Source organism: Tenrec ecaudatus, chromosome 15 (genome assembly GCF_050624435.1).
Source record: "Tenrec ecaudatus isolate mTenEca1 chromosome 15, mTenEca1.hap1, whole genome shotgun sequence".
NCBI lineage: Eukaryota > Metazoa > Chordata > Mammalia > Afrosoricida > Tenrecidae > Tenrec > Tenrec ecaudatus.
The window spans coordinates 75,935,028-75,957,821 of NC_134544.1; the positions used below are offsets into that span (position 1 = coordinate 75,935,028).

The 22,794-nt window shown below is 43.2% G+C and overlaps 1 long non-coding RNA gene across 1 annotated transcript; it reads left to right on the forward strand.

The window, feature by feature from the left end:
• Window positions 1-1,415: 1,415 nt before the first annotated feature.
• LOC142427954 (uncharacterized) lies at window positions 1,416-5,067 on the forward strand. Its single transcript, XR_012780120.1, has 4 exons — window positions 1,416-1,515; window positions 1,813-1,856; window positions 4,348-4,461; window positions 4,617-5,067. It is a non-coding gene; the product is annotated as an uncharacterized LOC142427954 (long non-coding RNA).
• Window positions 5,068-22,794: the final 17,727 nt, after the last annotated feature.

Sequence of the window (22,794 nt, forward strand, 5' to 3'; positions counted from 1 at the left end):
ATTACATTCATGCTTATTTTTATAAGAAATACTCTAACATTTTAGTACTTATTATACTTAGAGCCAGTGTACAATGGAAGTTGTTATTGTTTGGTGTCATTAAGTGAGTTCTAAATCATAGTGACCCTGTGTACCACAGGAAGAAACACTGGTCTGTCCTATGCCATCTTCATAATTGTTCGTATATTTGAGCCCGTTGTTTCAGCCTTTGTCAATCTAAATGTTTTCTTCTTGTTTGCTGCCCCTCTACTTTACCAAGCACAAGTTTTAATGTGATGTTACTATTGTATTTACCTCCAGTTTTCAAATACACAAATACACTAAGGTTTTACGTATATGAATAAGAACATATACTTAAAAGAACAATAAAGTCAGACCTGTCATATGAATTCTAGACTCATAGAACCATAGAGAGCAGAGTAATTGCTCCTTAGGCTTTTGTGTTTTTCCATTTTATAGAACATACTGTTTCATCTTTACCATAGCAGGAAGTGTCCTTATAAACAACAGTCCAAAATTAGACCGGTGATGTAGTGGTTTTTTTTCTCAGTCTCAGACATGCATAAGCACCAAATGGAAGTTAAAGTGTACTTCAGTATCTTAAGAGAAGAAAAAAATATTTAGTTTGGATAACAGAAAAGGGGGTAAAGGGAGACTTCGGACAGGGCAAGATATGACAAAATAATAATTTTAAATTATCGAGGGTTCATGAGGGACGGGGGAGAGTAGAGGGAGGGGAAATTAAGAAGACCTGATGCAAAGGGCTTAAGTGGAGAGCAAATGCTTTGAAAATGATGAGGGCAAAGAATGTACAGATGTGCTTACACAATTGATTTATGGATTGTGATAAGAGTTGTATGAGTCCCTAATAAAATGTTTAAAAAGAAAAAAAGAAAATATTCAGTTTGTTTTGTGTAACATTAAAATGTGTTGCGGTGGTAGAAGTATATTGCTTATTCTTTTATGTGGCCCTGAGCACACCTTTTACCATGTGGATATTCAGTGTCCCATAGGGAAGTTGGTGCCTTTAGCTCAGTCAGTGCTGTCTATGACGTATGTGACTTTGATCATACATCTGATAATAATCTAACCGTTTGTCAGGATAAGAATCTGAGTGTGTGCGGTTTTTTTCCCCCACTAAGACCTCCATATTTTTTTATTTCCAATTCATCGCAATCCCTTCCTGTATGGTCACTGTAATGAAGAAGAGACTTTCAAATAATGTTGGTGGGAATGATGTCATATTAATCTCTGCCATATCAAGTAAGATTCTTATTTTCCTGAATGTCTATGCAGCTTAATGAAACCTTAACTCCGCCCTGACTTTTCACTTATGTGTTTCCGGATCACACCCATGACTACTCCCCTCCCATTCCGGGTCACGCTGAGATGGGCTGGAAGTGGCGGTGTCCTAACCGGAAGTGAGGGTCATACAGCGGATCCTACTTGCTCTGCCTGGTGCGTGGTGCCAGAGAAGCTCCTGCAGCCTGAGTACTGTGTAGTCGGCACGCCCAGGTGAGGGGTCGCGCGGTGACCAATTTGGGGTGACCCTGGTGCACACAGCAGCCTGGCTGGGTGCAAGCGACCTGCTTCCCCCTCCCCCGCTCCGTCAGCGCCCCTCGCGTGGTGAGATGTGGGAGTGTGTCCCAGGGGCTGCTTCCATCCCCCAGTTTTGGGATTGGTTGGGGTTCCTGGGGAGAATTCCTGTTGGAGAAAGTAGGATCCCAGACTGGGGCTTTGGGCGTCGGGGTTCTCGATTCATTGCGGGAACTTTGCGTGTCTCCCCCCCCTCCATTGTTTCCTTTCACACAGCGGTGGCTCCTCCCTGAAACTCCTACAACGTCTTCTGCTCACAGGTGAGACCCGGGTCTGTGGCTTCTCTCACCACGAAGTGACTGCTGTTCAGGAAGCGAGTGGCTGCAGCTGGGGCACAAAACGTTAGGGCTTCCTCCGGAGGTTTGCCCAGTCTGGTCCCCTAGGCGGTACCTTCTCTGGGAGCGGGGAAGGGGAGGGGGAGGGGTGCACCCGGTAGTCCGGAAACGCCCTGGCTCATTCTTGCCAGCCAGGAGGGCGGCAGCGGGCAGCGCGCTCAGCCTTGAGGGTGTTGAAGTGATATTCCAGCGCACCCACTGCGCATTGTGATATGATTGGCATTCCCAGGTTGCTGGGGGTAAGTCCAGGACTGGGACCTCAAGGGAGGTGACCCAGGTTGGTGGCTACCAGTCAACGGTGGCAAGTAAAAGGAGAAAGAGACAGGCCCAGCTGTACAAAGATGGGGTCCAGTGAGCAGGAACTCAACCAAAGAGAGGGCAGTCTTTCTTTGGAAATGCATATAAGTCTCCAAAGAAGGGCAAGACCCCTCAAGTATGGAAGATCCCCCGTTCCCACATACACTCTTAAAAATTTTTGCATGTTATTTCTTTAATTTTTAAAAAAACCCTGTTTGTGTTTAACAGTAGAAAGAAGCTGGAGGAAAGCTGCTTAGTGAAGGACAGACAGCTGGAGGAAAGGTTTCTTTAAGAGGGACAGGAGGAAATTGCCACCAGTAATTAATTGCTTTTCATGCAGAGAAAGTAGCCAGTAAAAGACATCCAGGCAATTGAACTGGATCCATTATTTCTGCAAATCTGTTAGTGTGGGGGAGTGTGGGAGCTGCTCCTGCCTATTGCCCAAAGGGATATTTCTGTTTCTGCTGCCTCTGAAGAAGTAGCTTGTCCGATGTTTAGATTTATGCCGACTCCATTTTAACTGTGTATTCCCACCTGGAGTCATTTTATCCCTGTTCTAATGAAAATTCCGAGTGTGTTGCTTGGTTTGTAGGGTTCTTTTGGTTTGGTTTTGGTTTTGAGTAAGCGCTTTTAGGAAAATTTCCAGCTTTACCGAAGCCACGAGCTAGATCCGGGAGTTGAAGGAGGCTGTAGAGTTGCTCAAGGAGACCATCCAGGTGGGGTGTGGCTCTGCCAATGAGGGACTGAGGGGCTGGCCTGGTGCTCCACACCACTCCTTGAACACATGCTGGCATGACAAGAGGCAGCGCTCCCATGAAAACTCACTGGCAGCTATTCTGACCCAGCGACCCTATGGATAGGGTAGAACTGCCTGTGGGGGTTTCCCAGACTGTAACTCTACACAGGAGTAGGAAGCCTCATCTTTTTCCAGCCAGTAGTTTCCAGCTGATGGCTTTGTGGTTAGAAGTCCAGCATGTAACCCACCAGACACTGGGACACCTGATCCCTACTGTAGTCTTAATTCTCTACCCAATGTAGCTGTTCTAGAAAAACTCATCCCCACGCCACATGGGACTTCCTACAGTCCCTGGCCAGGGGAAATTCTGTTCAAGTCCCTGCCTGAGTTTGGAGGGTGATTCATTTGCAGAGAACAGCTCTTCATTCCGTGAAGGTTCACACTGTACTTTCTAGATCCCAGCTCCTGTGTAGAGGCAAAAGCCCACCAGCATGTCTGTGTAGGCTGATAGGCCCTACCGTCAGAATTGAGATCAAATTCTAGTGCTTCTATTCATTAGCTGATTTCCTTGGGAAAGTATTTGAGCCTCTAGTGGTTCGTCTCTGAAGTGGGCCAGATATTTGTGGGTTAAGCGACTCAGTGCAGATCTGGCATGCCGTCAGTGGCTGCTGATGTGACCCGTGCTGCAGAGAGACATGCACACACATCCTAATGATGCTGGACCAAGTGGAAAGGAGGCCATGGGTCACTTACAGCTGAGGATGAAAGTCCAGGAACATTGCTGGGGCCTGTCCTCCCTTTCAAATGCCTCAGGGACACAGGCATTTGAAAGGACACGAAGAAAGAGCTGGACACAGGCCAGCCAGGTCCTGGTGCTAACTAGCCTCCCAGAACTCATCCTACTTCTTGATGAGCACAGGGAACCTTTGGCGGGAGTTGAGCAGAGCAGTGACATGACCATGGCAGCATGAGGTATATCACTGGGGCTTCAGTGTGGAGCCTGGCGTAGGTATTTGGAGAAAGGGTGCAGGTGTGCCTGCAGGGAGAGCGGGTCAGAGGTTGGGATAGTTCACAAAGGAGGTGTGGCTGTAACATAGGGATTGTAGTGGGGGCTGACGGGAAATATCCGAGCTATTTTGCGTTAGGGGCAGATGATAGAGGGGGGTGGCTGGCAGGATTTGGTAGCATACAGGGTCAAGAAATAAAGCCAACTCTTACCTTTGTGATGTAGGCAAAGCTTGGGGACCTGGATGAGGATCAGGAGGCAGGATGTGGGCATCTATGCAGGCATTTGCATTCCTTACCTGTCAGGACCCCAGGAATAACTTGCTACGTTGACTGTCAGTTACTGAACTGGCTGGGTCTTTTCCCTCTGTGTCACAGCAAGGGCCAACCTGATAAGTTCTCCCGAGATGGCCAAGCAGCCAGACTACAACCTGGGAAAAATTGAGAACAAAGCAGAACCCACTGTAGACCTGCTTCTCAATTACCTGCAAGGTGAGGCTGGTTGCAAAGGGGTGTGGGGTGTCGGGGCTGGGGAGTGGGCGGGGTTTCTGCTGGCTCCTGAACAACTACAGGTGTTGACAGCTGTGCCTTGAGTGAGTATGGGACCTGGGGGACACCACTCACCCCAGTGGACCATGTCATTCCAGCTTTCAAGAAGGCCCTGGACCTGGTCATGCAGGTGCAAAAGCAGACCAACAAAGGAACAAGAAGCAAGAAAAAGCACCACAAATCTGAAAAGCCTAACAAATCTGAAAAGAATGGAAGTTTCCCACAAACTTTTTGAAGCCCCCTTGTATCTATCTCACAACTTTTGCCTGTTCAGTTATTTACAGGTTTAAGCCTTATTGACAGCTATTATAAAAATCTGTTTGCAAGCTAACATTCCATGATCCTTGTCGTTTTCCCATCACCTCTACCCTCCACCCCCCACTTTCTGCAACTGACCCTGTTACCCACCAATAACCTTTGACATCTCACTCGGGGGAAGTTCTGTTCCAGTCCCTGCCTGAGTGTGGAGGGTGGTTCCTGTGCAGAGACCTGCTCTTGTTCATTCCGTGAAGGTTCAGTGTCCTTTCTAGATCTAGCTCCTGTGTAGACACAAAAGCCCTCCAGCATGTCTGTGTAGGCTGATAGGCCCTACCGTCAGAATTGAGATCAAATTCTAGTGCTTCTATTCATTAGCTGATTTCCTTGCGAAAATCTTTGAGCCTCATTGAGCCCCTAGTGGTTCGTCCTTAAAGTGGGCCAGATGTTTGTGGGTTAAGTGACTCAGTGCAGGTCTGGCAGGCAGTCAGTGGCTGCTGATGCGATCCTTGCTTCAGAGAGACATGCAAACACATCCTAATGATGCTGGACCAAGTGGAAATGAGGACACGGGACTCTTACAGCTGAGGATGAAAGTCCAGGAAAATTGCTGGGGCCTGTCCTCCCTTTCAAATGCCTCGGACACAGGCATTTGAAAGGACAAGAAGAAGGAGCTGGGCACAGGTCAGCCAGGTCCTGGTGCTAACCAGCCTTCCAGAAGTGAGATCCAGCTTCCTGATGAAGGCGGGGAACCTTTGGAGGGAGTTGAGTGGAGCAGTGACATGGTCATAGCAATATTAGGTATATCACTGGGGCTTCGGTGAGGAGCCTGGTGCAGGTACTTGGAGAAAGGGTGCAGATGTGGGTGCAGGGAGAGCAGTGGGGAGGTTGTTGGGATAGTTCAAGAATGTGGCTGTGCACAGGGATTGTAGTGGAGGCTGATGGGAGATATCAGAGCCATTTTGGGTTGGGGCAGATGGGGGTGGAGGTGGCTGGCAGGACTTGGTAGCATATAAGGTGAAAAAATGATGAATTTTTAATACTTTGTCTTCCTGAGCTGCCCTTTAAAAGTATCTGTTCAACTTTATTAACTCTATCATTTCTTCCATTTGCCTTAGCTACTTTAAGTAATGAGCAATTTCAATGTCTCTTCTGATATCTACTTTGATTTTTTTCTTGCTTTTCTGTCTTTAATGACCTTTTGCTTCCTTCACATATGATGTTCTTAATATGGCCCCCCTCCCCCAGGTCATTAGTGTTCATTTCATTAAATGTTACCTAAATTCAGATTGGATAGCCACAAAATATTATTTTAGCTCTTTTAGACTCGTTTTAATATTTTTCAGTTTCAAACAATTTACAGAAATTTCAGACTAAATCTATAATAGAGCTATATAATTTATGTTTAACATACTTATATCTTTAGAGTAGTGACTAACTTCTTGACTAATTTTTAATTTGTGGAGTTTTAGTTGTTGACTTATAACATTTATATATTCTGAATACAAGATTATTAGGTATCTCATGAATAGTTACTGATGTAGGTTGCCTTTTTCAAATTCTTGATTGTGTCTTTCCAATTATAAGGGACTTTAATTTTGATGAAGTTCAACTTATGTTGAACTTGGGCTGCTTATGTTTAAGATGTCATAATTGCTTAAAATGGAAGATATCTTAAGAAATCATTCCCTAATCCAGGGTCACAGACATTTATGTATATGTTTTTTATTAAGGGTTTTAGGATTTGGCTCTTACATTTAGGTCTTAAGATCTATTTTGAGTTAGTGTTTGCATAAGGTGCATGGTGGCAGTCAAAACCCATTCTTTTTTCCTATATCTAGTTGTTTCGACAGCATTTGCTGAAATCACAGTGACTTCTCTGCACTCTTTTTGAATCATTTAGCTATGTATGTATGAGGTTGAATTTTTAGACTCTCAATTATATTCCATCAATAGGTTACCTTTATGTCACTACTACACAGTATAACTACTATAGCTTTTTAGTAAGTTTTCATATCAGGCAATGAGCATTCTCCACCTAGATTTTATTGTTTCTCCAGATTATTTTGGCTATACTAAAACTGTCACATGTCCATAGAAATTTTAGAATCAGCTTGTCATTTTCTGGAAAAGCAAACCGTGAGAGGAATGAGGTTGAATCTGTAGATGAGTTGTAGAATATTGCCTCTGGATAACAATCAGTCTACCAAGCCATGAAAATGTCAGCTTTGTACATGGCTCATTTTTTGCTCAAGTCTCAGTTTAAATGTTTAGCCTTCTCACATCTTATGCAAAGTTCACTCCTCTGCTCCACTATAGTACATTATTTATGAACTTGATATTTATTACAGTCTAAATAGTTTGGCTTGCTTGGTAGAGTTTATGCTTCAAGTAAGTCTTTTATTCTAAATATTCTCTAGGGCCAAACACAATGCCTACTAACAATACTTGTTCTTAATTTTTGTCGGCCCCAGTCTGTGCTGAGAGTGGGCGGATGGAGTGTTGTGGAGCGGAAATACCGCAAGAAATATGCTTGAGGGAAGTGGGTTTTCGGCACCCCCATAAAAGCATGCAATTAGTGGATGATGGTTCTGGAGGGGTCCAGTTCCCCAGAGCATCTCTCTGGTGGGAGAGCAACTTTCTGGAGAGGTCTCAGATACACCAGAAAATTTTTCTGGCAGGTCCCGGACTTAGAGAATCGTTCTCTTTTGGTCCGGACCCCAATTAGCACCATTCTGGCAGGGTCATGGATCCCTCAGAGCATCATTCCAGCAGGGTCCCAGAACCCCAAAACATCATTCCACCGATGCTTCCAGTGCTTCATCAGTTTGTTGAAACTTTAAAAATTGAATTCAGTCAATGCTTGGCAACTGGTTTTGGCGAATTCTGTCAGTGCAGCTTGAATATCTTCCATTAGTACTATTGGTGCTTGTTTATATCCTTCCTCTTGAAATGGTGGAATGCCAACTAGTTCTTCTTGGTAGAATAATGTGTATTCTTTCCATCTTCACTTGATGCTTCCTGGATCGTTCAGTATTTTCCCCATAGAATATTTCAATATAGCACCTTAAAGCTTGGATTTGTTTTCTTCAGTTAATTGAAGATGTAGTGCATATGTTCTTTCATTTTGGTTTTCTCACTCTAGGTATCTGCACATTTCATTGTAATCCTTCTCCAGATCCTTTCTGAAAGTTTCTGTTCAGCTCTTTGGCTTCATTTCATATGAAGTGCCTTAGCTACTCCATGATTGAAAGCACTTTCCAGAGTCTCTTCTGACATCCAGTTTGATCCTTTCTTTCCTGTCTCTTCAGTGATCTTTTGCTTTCTTCATGTTCTCGGTGATATCCCACGACTCATCAGGTGTCCTGTCCTTGGTGTTTAGTGAGTCAAATCTGCTCCTGACACCTTAATATTCAGGTGAGATAAACTCAAGGTTGTATTTGGCTCCCGTGGGCTTGTTTTAATTTTCTTCAACTTGAATCTTAACTTAGCTATGAGCAGTTGATGGCATGTTACACAGTTGACTCCCGGACTGATTTTAGCTGCTGACATTTAGCTTCTCCATCTTCTCTTCCCACTGTTGTAGTCAGTTTGATTCCTGTGTATGCCCACTCCAGGTATTTGCTATGAAGAAGTTGTTAGTCTTGTAAAATTCTATCGTGATCTCCAGATTTATTTCTATCACCAAGACCATATTTTCCAATTATTGTTTCTTCCTCTTTGTTTCCAACTTTTGAATTCCAATCACCAATAGTTATCCATGAATTCAGATTGTGTTTGATCAATTTCAGACTGAAGATGATGGTAAAATTCATCAGTTTCTTCATCAGTTGTAGTGGTTGATGCATCAATTTACATAACCGTATTGACTGGATTTTCTTTTATGCAGATAGATAGTATTTTATCACAATAGCATTGTACTTCAAGTAGATCTTGAAATGTTCTTTAGGAAGATGAATGTGATTCCTCTTGAATATGTCATTCCCAGCATAGCAAACTGTTTGACTGTCTGATTCAAAATGGCAGATATTAGTCCGTTTCAGCTCACTAATACCTAGCATATTGATCTTCATGAGTTCCATGTAATATTTTATGAGTTCTGGTTTTTCTGTATTAGTACTTCATAATTCTGAGTTTCAATGATTAGATCATTGTCGCTGTTTCTTCTCATATTGAGACATCCTCTATTAGCAAATGAAGGTCTCAACGGACTTATTCCATCCACGTCATTATGATCAACTCTGCTTTGAGCTGGCAGCTCTTCCCTGACCATATTTTGAGTGCCTTCTATCCTGAGAAAGAGCCCTGGTGGCGTAGTAGTTATTCATTGGTCTATGAACTACTAATTAGCATTTCAAAACCACCACTGTTCCTTGGGAGAAAGACCGGGCTTTCTACTCCCTTAAAGAGTTGCAGTCTGGGAAACACAGAGGGACATTTCTGTCCTGTCCTGTAGGGTCACTAAGAGTTGACATCGACTCACTGGCAGTGAGTTGAGTTCTGAACTGGGGTCTTATTTCTGGCACTATATATGACAGAGTTCTGTTGCTATTCGTGAGGTGGCAGTGACTAATTCTCCACAAGTGGACAACCTAGTTCTTCACATGAACTGCTTTCAGGAATCACCTAGCTCGCACGTCAGAAGTTTAATTGATTTGGACTGTGGTATGGTCCACTGGGTTTTTTTTTAAGCTCTGTTATAAGTGATTATGCTGGTTAACCAGGCTTGAGAACCACTCCAAAATGAGTCAGTTCTCCCAACCCCAATATTCACCAAAAGCAAAGAGAACATATCACATGCACCCAAATATTCAAACAGGAGACAGCATTACCTCCCTTAGAAGCCCACTGTGGTGGCTAAATGGTCTCATTTCCAGACTCCCCCCGAACCACCTACATGCAAAAAAGTATTTTATAAGCCCCTTCTTTGCCAAAATGACCTTTGTTGGATCATTTCTCTATATTTGAATAGAGACCAAGATCATTCACCTTATTTGTTAGACGTCCAGGAAACACAGGACTTCTGTTAAAATTCCTGGAGATAGCTCTTACAGAGGCAAGAATGAAACATTGTGCCTGTGTTCCCATGTTTTAAAGACTGTGTATCAGGACACGATGACACACTTAACACTGTGATTTCAGTACATTATTCCATTAAAAATTATCAACCACAATCATTGTGTCAGTCTGGGTACATTGGAGAAACAAGTCCACAGAAACATGTATAAGAGAGTTTTATTTAAAAGGTAAATGCACATCAAGAAAACATCCCAACCCAGTGCTGCCCAGGCCAACAAGTCCAATATTAGCCCATACATCCGACACCAATCCATAAAGTCGTCCTCCATCTCACAAAACACACGCAATAATGCTGACTGAGGAGGAAAGCAGAATCAGTGAGCTAGTATGCATCTCAGCACTGGCAGGGGTCTCCACATGGCTTCTCCAGCACCCAGGGCTGCATCAGGGTAGGTCTATGTGGCTTCTCCTCAGGAATGTCTTTCAGGAATGAGCCTTGCCAGTTGAAGAAGGGAACTGGCTAAGGCAACTACATCCTGGTCCAACCATCAGAAAGCAAGAAACCCGATACTTAGAATGGTGAGGCTCACCGAACCATTTATCCCTCCATGCTTCAATTAACCCCACATGTGTCAGCCAGGTTGGCACAATAAACTTTATCTCATGCCAACTAGAAATTTTTCACAAGTAATTTTTATGTGTCGTAAAACATTGTGGACACCAGCAAGGGATTCTTTTTTATAACTTAACTATCAATAAAATAAATCAAAACCTGTATGCTTTTCCCAAGACAGGATTTCACAAGAAGAATGAAGCATATGTGGGAACTGGCCACATGTTAGGAAAGCTTGAAAGGGACAGAATCCTTTAATCATAACAGTAAGGACACTTAGGTGAACTTGCCCAGACTTCCACAGTCAATAAGTACCAAGCCTGAGATTTCATCCTCATTGTGACTCCAGATGAACCAATCTTGCTGCTAATACCTGCAGGAGTGGGAGTTAAAACCACACCACCATCAACAAGTCAATTCTAACTATTGGGACCCTCTAAGACAGACTTAGAAGTGACCCCTGGTGTTTCTGGAGCCTGCAAGTCAGTGTTCCCCAAAGTGAGTAAAAGCGCTCCCCTGAGGTGGAGGTTGGGATCACTGGAATGATGCAGGGAGGTTGCAACAGCAGATACCTACACTTTATCCCAGGTTATGGGCGATACTACAGAAGTTTTCTATTACCAGAGAAGTGCTGAGTGATTATTATTTTTCTGTAAAGGGCTAGTTAACCAAATAAGTTTGGGAACCTATGAAATTCTTTCTGGCAAAAGATAGTCTCATTGTTCTCCCACAGAGCAGCTGGTGGCATTGAACTGGTGACCTTGTGTTTATCAGCCCAATACATAGTACACTACACCATCCGGGTTCCTTAAGTAGCAGCTAGTTAGCCCAAAGTCAAACAACCAGTTGCCGTCCAGGGGATTCCAAATCTCAGAGACCCACGTGTGACAGAGGAAAAATACCTTTCTTGGGGTTTTCAATGATCATTATATTTTTGAAGTACGATGCCAGGACTTTCTTCAGGGTGTTGTTGCTTGTGAATTTAAACTGTCAATCTCTTGTTCAGTCACGGGCATGGACTGTTCCATCCAAGGACTCCCGTTAGGAGAAAAATAAGAACAAAACTCAAACAAACTCTCTGCCCTGCACTCAAGGCTGACTCAAAGCAACCCTTTAGGACAGGCTAGAGCTTCCCCTGTGGGTTTCTGGGACTGTCTCTATTCACTGGATTAGAACGCCTCGTCTTTCTCCTGAGGAGCAGCTGATGATTTTGAACTGCTGACCTGTAGTTAGCAGCACAACACATAGCCACTCTGCCACCAAGGCTATTCAGGATGATTATGAGGTAGGCGAGAGCCTGGCAATTTTCAGGGAATTTAAGAGATCATTGTGACTGGAGCTTTGATTCTGAGATGGAGAGGGAAGGCTTTGACATAAAATGGTTTTCTCTTTCGAATGAATGTTCTAGTTATAACGTGGGAAGTAGGTCATGGGAAGCCAGAGTATGTGTGGAGGGCGCCCTGATGGCACTACATTAAGTAGTTCTCAGCAGCTAACTGAAAGCAGTTCTGTGGAAGAAAGACCTGGCCATTCATTCCTGCATAGACAATAGCCTGGGAAACCCTGTGGGGCAGCATTGCCCTGCCACATGGCTCTACCGTGAGTTGGAATCTGACTGATGCACTACAACAAGACTATGCATGGAGGAGAGGTAATAGCTTGAGCTTTTACTTTGTGTTTTAACTGTTTTATTGACATATAATTCACACATACTCCTTTATTGTACTCATATATTTAGCTTATTTCCCCCAAAGCTCCCTGTCATGGTGTGAATAACCAGTATTCCAAATGTATGATGAAGTTTTGAACACAAGGATGTGTCTCATTGTACCCCAGCACAACTAAAGACATAGAGTCTCCAAAATTCTACGTCTCCATTTATTTATGTTTTCTCTGTTTCTTCTACTTATGTCTGTCTGGTGCAGACCTACTACTGCACTGTTCTCAGAGTCCTAGTGATCAGAGTTCTGTGGTAAAAGTTTTTAATAGGTTATATGACTAAGGAAAAACCTGATCCCGTTGAGTACACCTGTCCCCCTGGGATGTTATTCCCCAAGCCTCACTGGCCTTCCTGAGGGCAGGCAAGCTAGGACGCAGCCAGGAAGGTGGTTTCCTGGCTTGTTTACCATCAGCATGGAGGCAGCCACTGGAAAAGCAGAGCGAGGCTCACAGTGTGTGATGTGAGTGGCCAATAGGTCAGTCACAGAGAAAATCATTAAGAGGGATATTTCCACACTCAATGCCCCAAACATGTTACTCCTGTGTAACCCTGTAAATTGTAAATTCCACACGTTGCCTAATGAACCAAGCCAAAGGATATGAGACATGTTTAAATTTATATATACAGCATGCATTGCCCACAATTAAACTGTAGTTTATTTCCTGCGTTCTGTTTAGTGGTTTACATATATGTTTCTAACTACAGGGTTGAAAGTCTACATCAACCAGTCATTTCTTTGGCTAAAAATGAGGCTTCCTGCTCTTTTAAGGATTTACTGGTTGGGAGCCTGTGGGAGTATGTCTGAAACAAACACATAAACAAAAGCGCTCCACAATCTGCCTTATCTATTTAAATTAGGTTATGCAGTCAACTTGATTTGGACAGCCTGTCCCCAACTAAAACAGTAACAAAACAGAGAACAAATATTTATTTAATAGTAGAACTCAGGATTACATTGTTCATCAAAATCTCTCTCCCTGAGCAACACGGCTGGGGTGTTTATAGACAGTGCTTAAGGATGATGATGCTCTAGCAAGCCAACTTGAAATGGAGTTTTTGTGTTCGGGTTTTTCTCCTTTTTTGTAAGGGTCTATCCACATCCCAGCTAGAAATGTTAGCAACTTCTGTCCTTCAAATAGAAGCGGGCTTAAGTTTTTATTTCAAAGGAGGAGTAGCACTGGTGCGTAAACACATCGTGTACTCTAACAAATTTTCAAATTTAAAATGAGAAAAGGGAAGTGCATGAAGCCCCAGTGATGTCCTGTGATGCGTTGCAGAATCAGGAGTACACACTGTGGACAGCAAATTAAGAAACCTGTACTTTGTATTCTTGCATTTATTTATAATAAACTGCTATTAAATTGAGTTTAACTTAGGGATTGAATTTTGAGGCCTACACTTGTGAAAGACTGAGGTGTGCACAAATTGTTGTTAGTTGCTTGTGATAGATAAGGTTTCTTGTGCTAACCTGGCTGATAAATACATGGGATTAATTTAAGGGCAGAGAGATAAATGGCTTGGTGAGCCTCGCCTTTCTTATTCTCTGGTCTCTTGTTCTCTGATGGTCTGACCAGTGTTCGGCTGCCTTAGCTAGTTCTTTGCCTCAGCTAGCAAAGCTCACTTCCTGGGAGACATCCCTGAGGAGAAGCCACATGGACCTGCCAAGATGCAGACCTGGGTCTAGAGAACAGCGTGGAGACTCCTGCCAGCGCTGAGATGCTTAAATACTCACTGATTTGACTTTCCTCCTGCATTTGGCATTATTGCATGAGTTTTGTGAGTTTGAGGAGGACTTTGTAGATCTGTGTTGGATATATGGGCTAATGTCGGATTTATGGGCTTGGACTGGCCTGGGTTGGGATGGTTTCTTAATGTACACATAACTCTTACATAAAACTCTCTCTTATATACATATGAATTTCTGTGGATTTGTTTCTCTAATCTACCCAGACCAACACAGTGCTCTCCTGTCAGGTCTGAATCACTGACCTTATGCTCACAGATTGAAACACTGCCAAGTCCTGTATCATCCTGAACATTGTGGTTCAGTCTGAGCCTATTGTAGCCAATGTGTCCATTCATCTTCTTGAGAGTTTTACTCTTTGAGTTGCTGTACAACATTTCCATCCATGTTGTCCTTTTCCAGGCACTCTCTCCTGATAACATGTCCAAGATACATGAGACAAAGTCTTGCCATCCTTGAACCCAAAGAGCATCTGGCTGTACTTTCGTCAAGACAGATTGGTTTGTTCTTCTGGCAATCCATAATACTAGCAGCACCCTTTCCTAGTACCTTCATTCAAATAAGCATAATGAGACCACTAAATTCAGTTTGAATCTCACATACTGTCAGCCTCAATTGCTTATTTCTGACCACTTACCTGCAATGTCAAAAAAGGTAATGTAAAGGAACTCTGAAGAGTGTTGGTAAGCCTCTTCTGGATAGGAGAGGAGAGACTTACTCACTTTAGCACTTTCTCAGGAGAGAAATCCATGTATCCTGGATTTCCTTTGACAAGTATTGGAGTATTAGGCTAATATTTTGTGAATCACACCTGGAAAACAGAGGGCTGTTATCCGATCTTGTAAGGTTTTAAAATGTCATTGCTGTCCCTATCCTAATCACGGTCCTTCTCTTCCTCCTGAAGTCAGAACTGAGGCTGTGTTTACTCAATCTTTCACCAGCCATGATTTTGTGAGTCTCGCCCCCTCCCCACACCTTATTTTTCCCCGGTGAAGAGGACAAAAGAGCTCTCTTCAAACAAGGATGGGCATCTACAAAAGATGCAGGCCAGATTCCAATTTTTTTTAGTTGTATATGATTACTGTTTATTTTGAACTGACTTTTAAAATCAGCAAAGCTCAGGAAATCTTCAGGCATCCTCCTTCCTTCTTCCCAGTGACTCTCACAACAGCTGTGAGGGAGAGCATTCATTCTCACCCCCAATATTTAAAAACAAATAAGACACTTTTAAATTACTCAGTCTTTACAAAGTGACTTCGATAATACCTTGTCTATTTGAGACAAAAGTAATAAAGATCAAATAAGTGGAATTTTCTTGTATGTTCCAGGATCTTTTTGAATTTATCTTTGAAAATGTCCTTCACTGCAGTACTCTGCATCCTTACAATTATTATTGTCCATTCCAGAACTGCTTGGTTCGTCAATAAACCCTTTGATTATTAACTCAAATTTCAGTTTGGTCTTTGGAAGGAGGAGCAGAAAAAGGAAATACTATGTACAATTCTTGAGAAATGATGTCTACCAATCACTTCCAAATTCCTTAAAAAAAGAGAGCTAGAAAAAACAAACAATTCTTAACAATAGACTCACTGTCTCTGGGAAACGTTATCTTTATGCCTTCAATAACTAATATTTTGTAGCAAGATTCTATTTGTTGTAAGTATAATAAATAGATAGAGTCTGACAACAGAATAAGAACAACCAAGTGGTGTTAACAAACACAGGGACAAGGGAACAACATGGGACCCAAAATGATAGTGAGGGGGGAGTGGCAGGCCTGGGGGGAATGATCAAGGGTTGGGTTGTGTAGAGAAGAGGTATAGCTCTAGCCCAGGTGGTGCGGAGCATGGTAGGACAGGAGGTAAGTCAAGGGAGATGGAGGAAAGAGCTAGGAGTCAAGGAGCATTTATGGAGGTCTAGACAAAGACATGTACATGCAAATATATGTATGAGGATGGGGAAATAGATCTATGTGTCTATATTTATAGGTTTAGTATTAAAGTGGCGGAAGGACCATGGGCCTCTACTCAAGCACTCCCTCAATGCATGAATACTTTCTTTTATTAAATTGGCACTCTATGATGCTCACCCTCCTGACACAACTGCTGAAGCCAAAACGGGTGAACAAGTAAATGTGGTGAAGAAAGCTGATGGTGCCTGGCTATTAAAAGAGAGAGTGTCTGGGGTCTTAAAGTCTTGAAGATAAAAAAGTGGCCATCTAGCTCAGAAGCAACAAAGCCCACATGGAAGAACACCCCAGCCTGTGTGACCACTTGGTCCCGAAGGGATCAGTTATCAGGAATCAAAGAACAAAAAATCATATCATTGGCTGCACACCTCCATGATATGATAGTCGAAGACAAATGGGTGCATAGCAAATGTGGCGAAGAAAGCTGATGGTGGCCGGCTATCGAAAGAGATAGTGTCTGGGGTCTTAAAGGCTTGAAGGTGAACATGCGTCCATCTAGCTCAGAAGTAATAAAGCCTACATAGAAGAAGCACACCAGCCAGTGCGATCACAAGTTGCCAAAGGGACCAGGTATAATGCATCATGAAGAAAAAAAAATTTATATATGTATATATATATGATTTTATATATATACATATATATATCATAGTGAGTGAAGGAGGAAGTGCAGAGTAGAGACCCAAGGCCCATTTGTTGGCCACTGGAGATCCCCTCATAGAGGGGTTTAGGAGAGGAGATGGGTCTGTCAGGGTGCGATGTAGTACCGATGAAGAGCACAGCTTTCCCCCAGATCCTGTATGATTCCTCCCCCCAACTACTATGATCCGAATTCTACCTTGCAGGACTGGATAGGGCAGAGGTTGTATACTGGTGCATATAGGAGCTGGAACCACAGGGAATCCAGGGTGGATGATACCTTCAGGACCAGGGGTGTGAGGGGCGATACTGGGAGAGTGGAGGGTGAGTGGGTTGGAAAGGGTGAACTGATTACAAGGATCCACATGTGACCTCCTCTCTGGGAGATGAACGGCAGAAAAGGTGGGGAAGGGGGACTACGGATAGGGCAAGATATGACAAAATAACAATCTATAAATTTTCAAGGGCTCATGAGGAGGGGGGACCGGGGAGGGAGGGGAAAAAAAGGAGGACCAGATGCAAAGAGCTTAAGTGGAGAGCAAATGCTTTGAAAATGATTAAGGCAAAGAATGTACGGATGTGCTTTATACAATTGATGTATGTATATGTATGGATTGTGATAAGAGTTGTATGAGCCCCTAATAAAATATTTTTTTAAAAAAAGAACAACCGTGAACATTGTGCATTCTGTTTGAGCCCATTCCCCAACCTGCTTAACTTTGCGTCTCAATGCAGATCCCACAGCTTGTCCAACTTCCCCTTGGATATAGGATGTTGCCACAGGATGTCGGAATACCTCATTTAATGCCTATACTTATTCTGCATTTTCCTTCCTGAGAAGACCCTTCCTCTGCTGAGCCCTTTCCTCAGAAAAATATCCCATTACACCACATGATTATCAATTTTGACTAACCTGGACAGGCTATCATGTCCACAAAAGACATCCCCAACCTTCCAGTCACAGATCACGTAGAACAGAATTACTTTGTTCAAAGAACCAAAAGTCACCATAGATAAGTCACCAGATCAAATAAGACAACATTTGGAGCCAAGAAGTATAATGAGCCTTATCTTGTTAAGAATTGCAACCCCACCCTAATTTTTAATCATGACCATCCCTATGAAATGTGTTAAAACATTCATCATCCTATACGTTGGTATACCAATTTATTGGACTAGTTGTCTACAAGTGTTAACATGGTCCACTAATTTGTTCAGGAGCTTCCTTTGGGGAATCTTCCAGCTCAGTCCTTGTTTGCTCCAAGGAGATCGGTCCCCATTCTCTTTCATGCAGCTCCTGTCTTTGTTTCTCAGCAAGAGTCGTTTTGGTAACATGTCACACATTTCTTTTTGCTGAGTGTTTTTCAACATAAAATTATACTCTGTTTTCCAGAGTCACTATGAGTCAGAAGCAGCTCAATGGCAGTGAGTTTCACTTTGGTTTTATCCCAAAGAAGATGACGGGGTCATAATTTATTTTCAGCTTCTGAGAAAACTATGAACATCTCTATTTTATTCCGTAGGCTTCTAGTATGCAGAGCACCTCACCCATTTCCAGGTGAAATTTCAAATTAGTGAAAATGCTACATCATGGCCAGGGTTCTATAGGATCCACAGACCTTGTCTGTAAGTCATGAAATTCCTGTGGAGAGTCTTCTGGCTAGTGGGAACTTCTCACTAGTCTTGTCAAGATTCCAAAAATAGTTTGACATAATTAGGGTTCCATTACTTGTCATCAGTGATTATTTTTCCTGTTCCCATTGCCCAAGGTTTGGTTCCAGGAGTGATGAACCCTTCATAGACCCTCTCCCTAAGCTTCACTGTCTCTGAGGACTCCATATTGCCAGAGCTAGAACTGCCAAGATGCTATTGCTTGGTGTGCTCCTGTGCCTGGTGACAGTTCCCTAATGTGGAGATTCAGATATCTGACCTGGGTCTATGGGAATGGTTGTGACTACAAGTGACTGACACAGAGATCAGTGTCTTTATTTACACTTGTCCTATTCCAGGTGTAGTTTCAGGAGTCGGGTCCAGAATTGGTGAAACCTTCCCAGAAGCTGTCTCTCACCTGCACTGTCTCTCTGGTTTCTCCATCACAAGCAGTAGTTATCTCTGGAGCTGAATCCACCACAGCTCGAGGAAGGCGTTGCAGTGGATAGGACACATATGGCCTGATGGTGGTACAGATTATAACCCATCCTTCAAAGCCGACTCACCATCACCAGAGACACATAGAAGAATCAGTGCTCCCTGCTGCTTAGCTCCATGACTGCTGAGGACATGGCCATGTATTACTGTGCAACGATCACAGTGAGGGGAAGTCAGTGTGAGCCCAGACACAAACCTCCCCTGCAGGGAAGACAATGGGCAGCAGAGGATGCACAGGACCCGCAGAGCACACACTCCCAGCCCTGGGCAGGCACAGATGGATGACAGGGAGGATTTCCTGTCAGAGCCATGTGTCCTCCACCAGCTCTCAACATCCCCAGGGCCATTTTTTCTTTTTCATTTTTCACCCTTCCCTCTAAATCAGTGGTTCTCAACCATCCTAATTCTGTGACCCTTTAATACAGTTCCTCATGTTGTGATGGCCACCCCACCATAAAATTACCGTATATACTCGAATATAAGCCGACCTGAGTTTAAGCCAAGGTGCACCTAATTATTACCTGGAAAACCAGAAAAACTGATTGACTCGAGTATAAACCTAGGGTGGAAAATGCAGAAGCCATCGGTGAGTTTCAATAATCAAAACAAATGAAAATAAAATTACTAAAAATGGAGACATCAGTGGAGTAATGTATTTAAATATTTATTTTATGTAAAAAACATAAATAAAAGGGCAACAAGTCACTTAACATTAGTAAACCAACACAGTAAGTGGAAAATAGGTTCAGCAAAATTAATAAGGTATGAACAATGATATACCTTAAGAATAGTATTCTCTGAGCTCAATCAGCAACCAAGCTAAAATGTAAAGAGTTAAAATCCTTCAAAACTGGATTCCTCATAATCATCCATATCCCAATGCAGAGCTTCAGCTGGTGTGAGGTCATCATAGACGCTGTACTCACTGAGATCACCATCATCGCCATCACTGCTGTCATTTTCATACAAAGCGTAGTCTTCACTGCCTTCCATAGCATTACTAATACTACATTTCTGGAAGGCACGTTGCACCATGTCTTCTGGAATGTCTTCCCATGCATCTCGAACCCACTTTTCTATTAATGCTGTCAGGATTCATGAAATTTCCTCCTTTTGTTAGTCAGGCTTGACCAGATGACATCCATTCATGCCACTGACCTGTGTATAACCCAAACCCCAGACTCTGAGACTCAGAAGAATCCCTTCTCAGTTCCATCGATGAACAAGGCATTGCAGAGAGAACTGTAGAATCTGCAACAACATTTTTTGGAACTTGAGGTTCCAGTTCTACAGACCCATCTTCTGCCTGGGCTCTCTCTTGTTCGGGTGAGTTGGGTGGCACTTCAGACTCCAGAAGGTACTGGATTTTCCTCTACTGCCTCCTCCATCTGCATTTCAGAATTGAGTTATTACATCGTGGGGCAGGGTCCAGGGAACTACATCAATATCAGTGATACAACAGGAAAGCCACCTGCTCTTTGATGTGGCACCACACGACCTCACCTGCTCAGAACACCCCTTTGGGCTAAGAACTGTCTCCCTGGTCCTAATTCTCTTGATCACACCAGGGACTGGACTCAGAGGTCAACTCTGCCTCCTCTTCATCTGCAGAAGACCCTGTAGTGAGTCAGGAATGCGGTCGAAACCTGCCAAGGCCAAAGCAAATCTTGACACCTCCCCAGATTCCACTACCACAAAATCTCTTGACCCGTCCACACCACCCTGAGAAATGTTCGTCAGAAATTTTCTTCTTGCTTGGACCCACAATCAATGCTCATGGAATCAGCAGTTGAAAGACCAAAAGATATATTACATTAGACAAATCTTCTGTACAAGATCTCTTCAGAGTATTGAAGTGTAAGGATCTCACTTTAAGGACTTAGGTGTACTTGATTACCCGCACTCCCTCAGAAATAGAAAACATAACTAACTCAGCATTATATTGAAATTCAAGTACACTTGATCATTCTTCATATATCCCCAGTGAGTGTTATTCATGGTGAACCAAAGACATACCTTCCACAAAGAAGTGATAGGTTTATAGGGAGTTCTTAGGATACTTGAAGCAAAGGAACCCACCTAGCTTCAGGTGCAGTGGATAGGATAATTACTGATTGCTCTTTGAAACTTATGATTAGCCTGTCAGATAGCAAGGGTTGACCTAGAGCAGTGATCCAATTCAATCGCTCCCCCAGGACTCTATAACTGAATCTTGACTTTTCTCAACCTATCTACCAATAACCTTGCACTACAGTTTTATTGAATAGGAAATCATGCTTCCTCAATGCAAATACTATTGTTATTGTCACTTTCATTGATTTGGTTGCAATCTTAGTGTCTCCATGTACGATAGAATGAAATCCTGTCCTGTCCTGTGTCATCCTCACAGTCCTGGCTATACTCGATCTCATTGCTGCAGTCACGGTGACAAGCCATCTAACAGTTAGAATCTGTACTCTACACAGCATGCTGTGTTTTTCTGTGTGCATTTGTCTATTGGTGTTAGAGCCTCCCTGTGGGTTTCTCAAAATAGCCTGTTATGAATGGGTGTCTACTATTTGTCCTCACTGCCTGTTTACTATTCCCCTGTCCCTAGTTGTTCTGCTCCATTCCAGCTGCAGGAAGCCCTCTGAGGAGTGGTGAAACCTCCCAGATCCTCTCCCTAACCTGTGCCGACTTCTCCACACACACCACGATCACGTAGTATTACTGGAGCTGGACCAGCCAATACCGTTGGAAGGAGTCAGAGTGACTGTTAACAATAGGCTTGGGTTGTCGGGAAAAAAACTGCACTGCAGTTCTGAAGAACTGACCTTCAATCTCCAGAAGTGAGCCCACAAACTCCTTCTATCTATAGTTCCTTTCTGTGACCACTGAAGACAAGACACTTTTACTGTATGGGACAGTGGAAGTCAGTGGGCCCAGACAAACTACTATACAGGAATAGGGCAGGGCTATACCAGAAAGGTGGGTGCACAGGGCACAGGACAAGTGACTCCCGCATGGCAGAATTAAGAGAGGAGGCATCAGTTTGTAGTGGGTGGGTTCTAAAAGATAAAATGGGCATGCTTTATGAACAATTTAAGTAAAAAAAACCATCAATGTCAAAGCAAGGAGGAAATATCTTGGAAGACAGTGATAAGGATAATAATGTTCACCAACAAGAAACAGATACCAGAGCTATCTGTCATCGTGTTCACATGAGGAGTAACCATCTGTGCATCCACCCTGAGGAGGAAGGATACATTCTGAACTCTCATGCCACAGAGGTTCTCTTTTATGTATGATAGTGTTTATCAATTTAAAATGTCATTAAGTATTGCTAGCTTTTAAATAGAGGAGCAGCAGCAGTGCTTCTGTACCATGTGTATAAGCAGCCTTTATAAAAGCCTCCATTCTCCTGTGAGGGTGCTTCGGTTTCTTGGGTCACAAGGAGAACTCCAACACAGGTAGTCCACTCCTCTGCTTCTGAGTGGAGGGTCACATGCAAATGCAGCTCTCTCCGTGTGCCAGTGAAACCTGTATAGCTTCTTACCTGGGAGCTCTGGGCAGGAAGCCTCACTACAAAGGGTCTCTGCTCTTTCCATTTTCAGCTAACTCAGAGGACACATCATGAATTTTGGACGGGGTTGGGTTTACATTTAGGTCATTCTACATGGTAATAATTGACGACAATGCTGTGTGGTTGTATGTAGAATTGTGGGGTGGGGAGAGGGAAGTGGTCTTATCACAGTGTCTCTGTGTTTACAGGTATCAAGTGTGAGGTGCCGCGGGTGGAATCTGGAGACGGCCTGAAAAAGCCGGGAAGGGGGGGGGGGTTCTCTGAGACTCTCCTGTGCAACTTCTGGATTCACCTTCAGTGACTATTATATTAATTTGATCCGGCGGTTTCCAGGATAGAGACTGGAGTGGGTTGGTTTTATTAGAAATGCAGCAAAAGGTCAATCAACAGAGTATGCTTCATTCATGAAAGGCAGATTCACCATTTCAAGAGATAATGCCAAAAGCATCACCTATTTGCAAGTAAATGTACTGAAATCTGAGGACACAGACGTGTATTACTGTGCAACACACACACTGAAGTCTATTTAGTGTAAACCAAGACACAAACCTCACTTACAGTGAAGGATGGAGCAACAGGGGGTGCTCATGCCCTACTAAACCATCCTCAG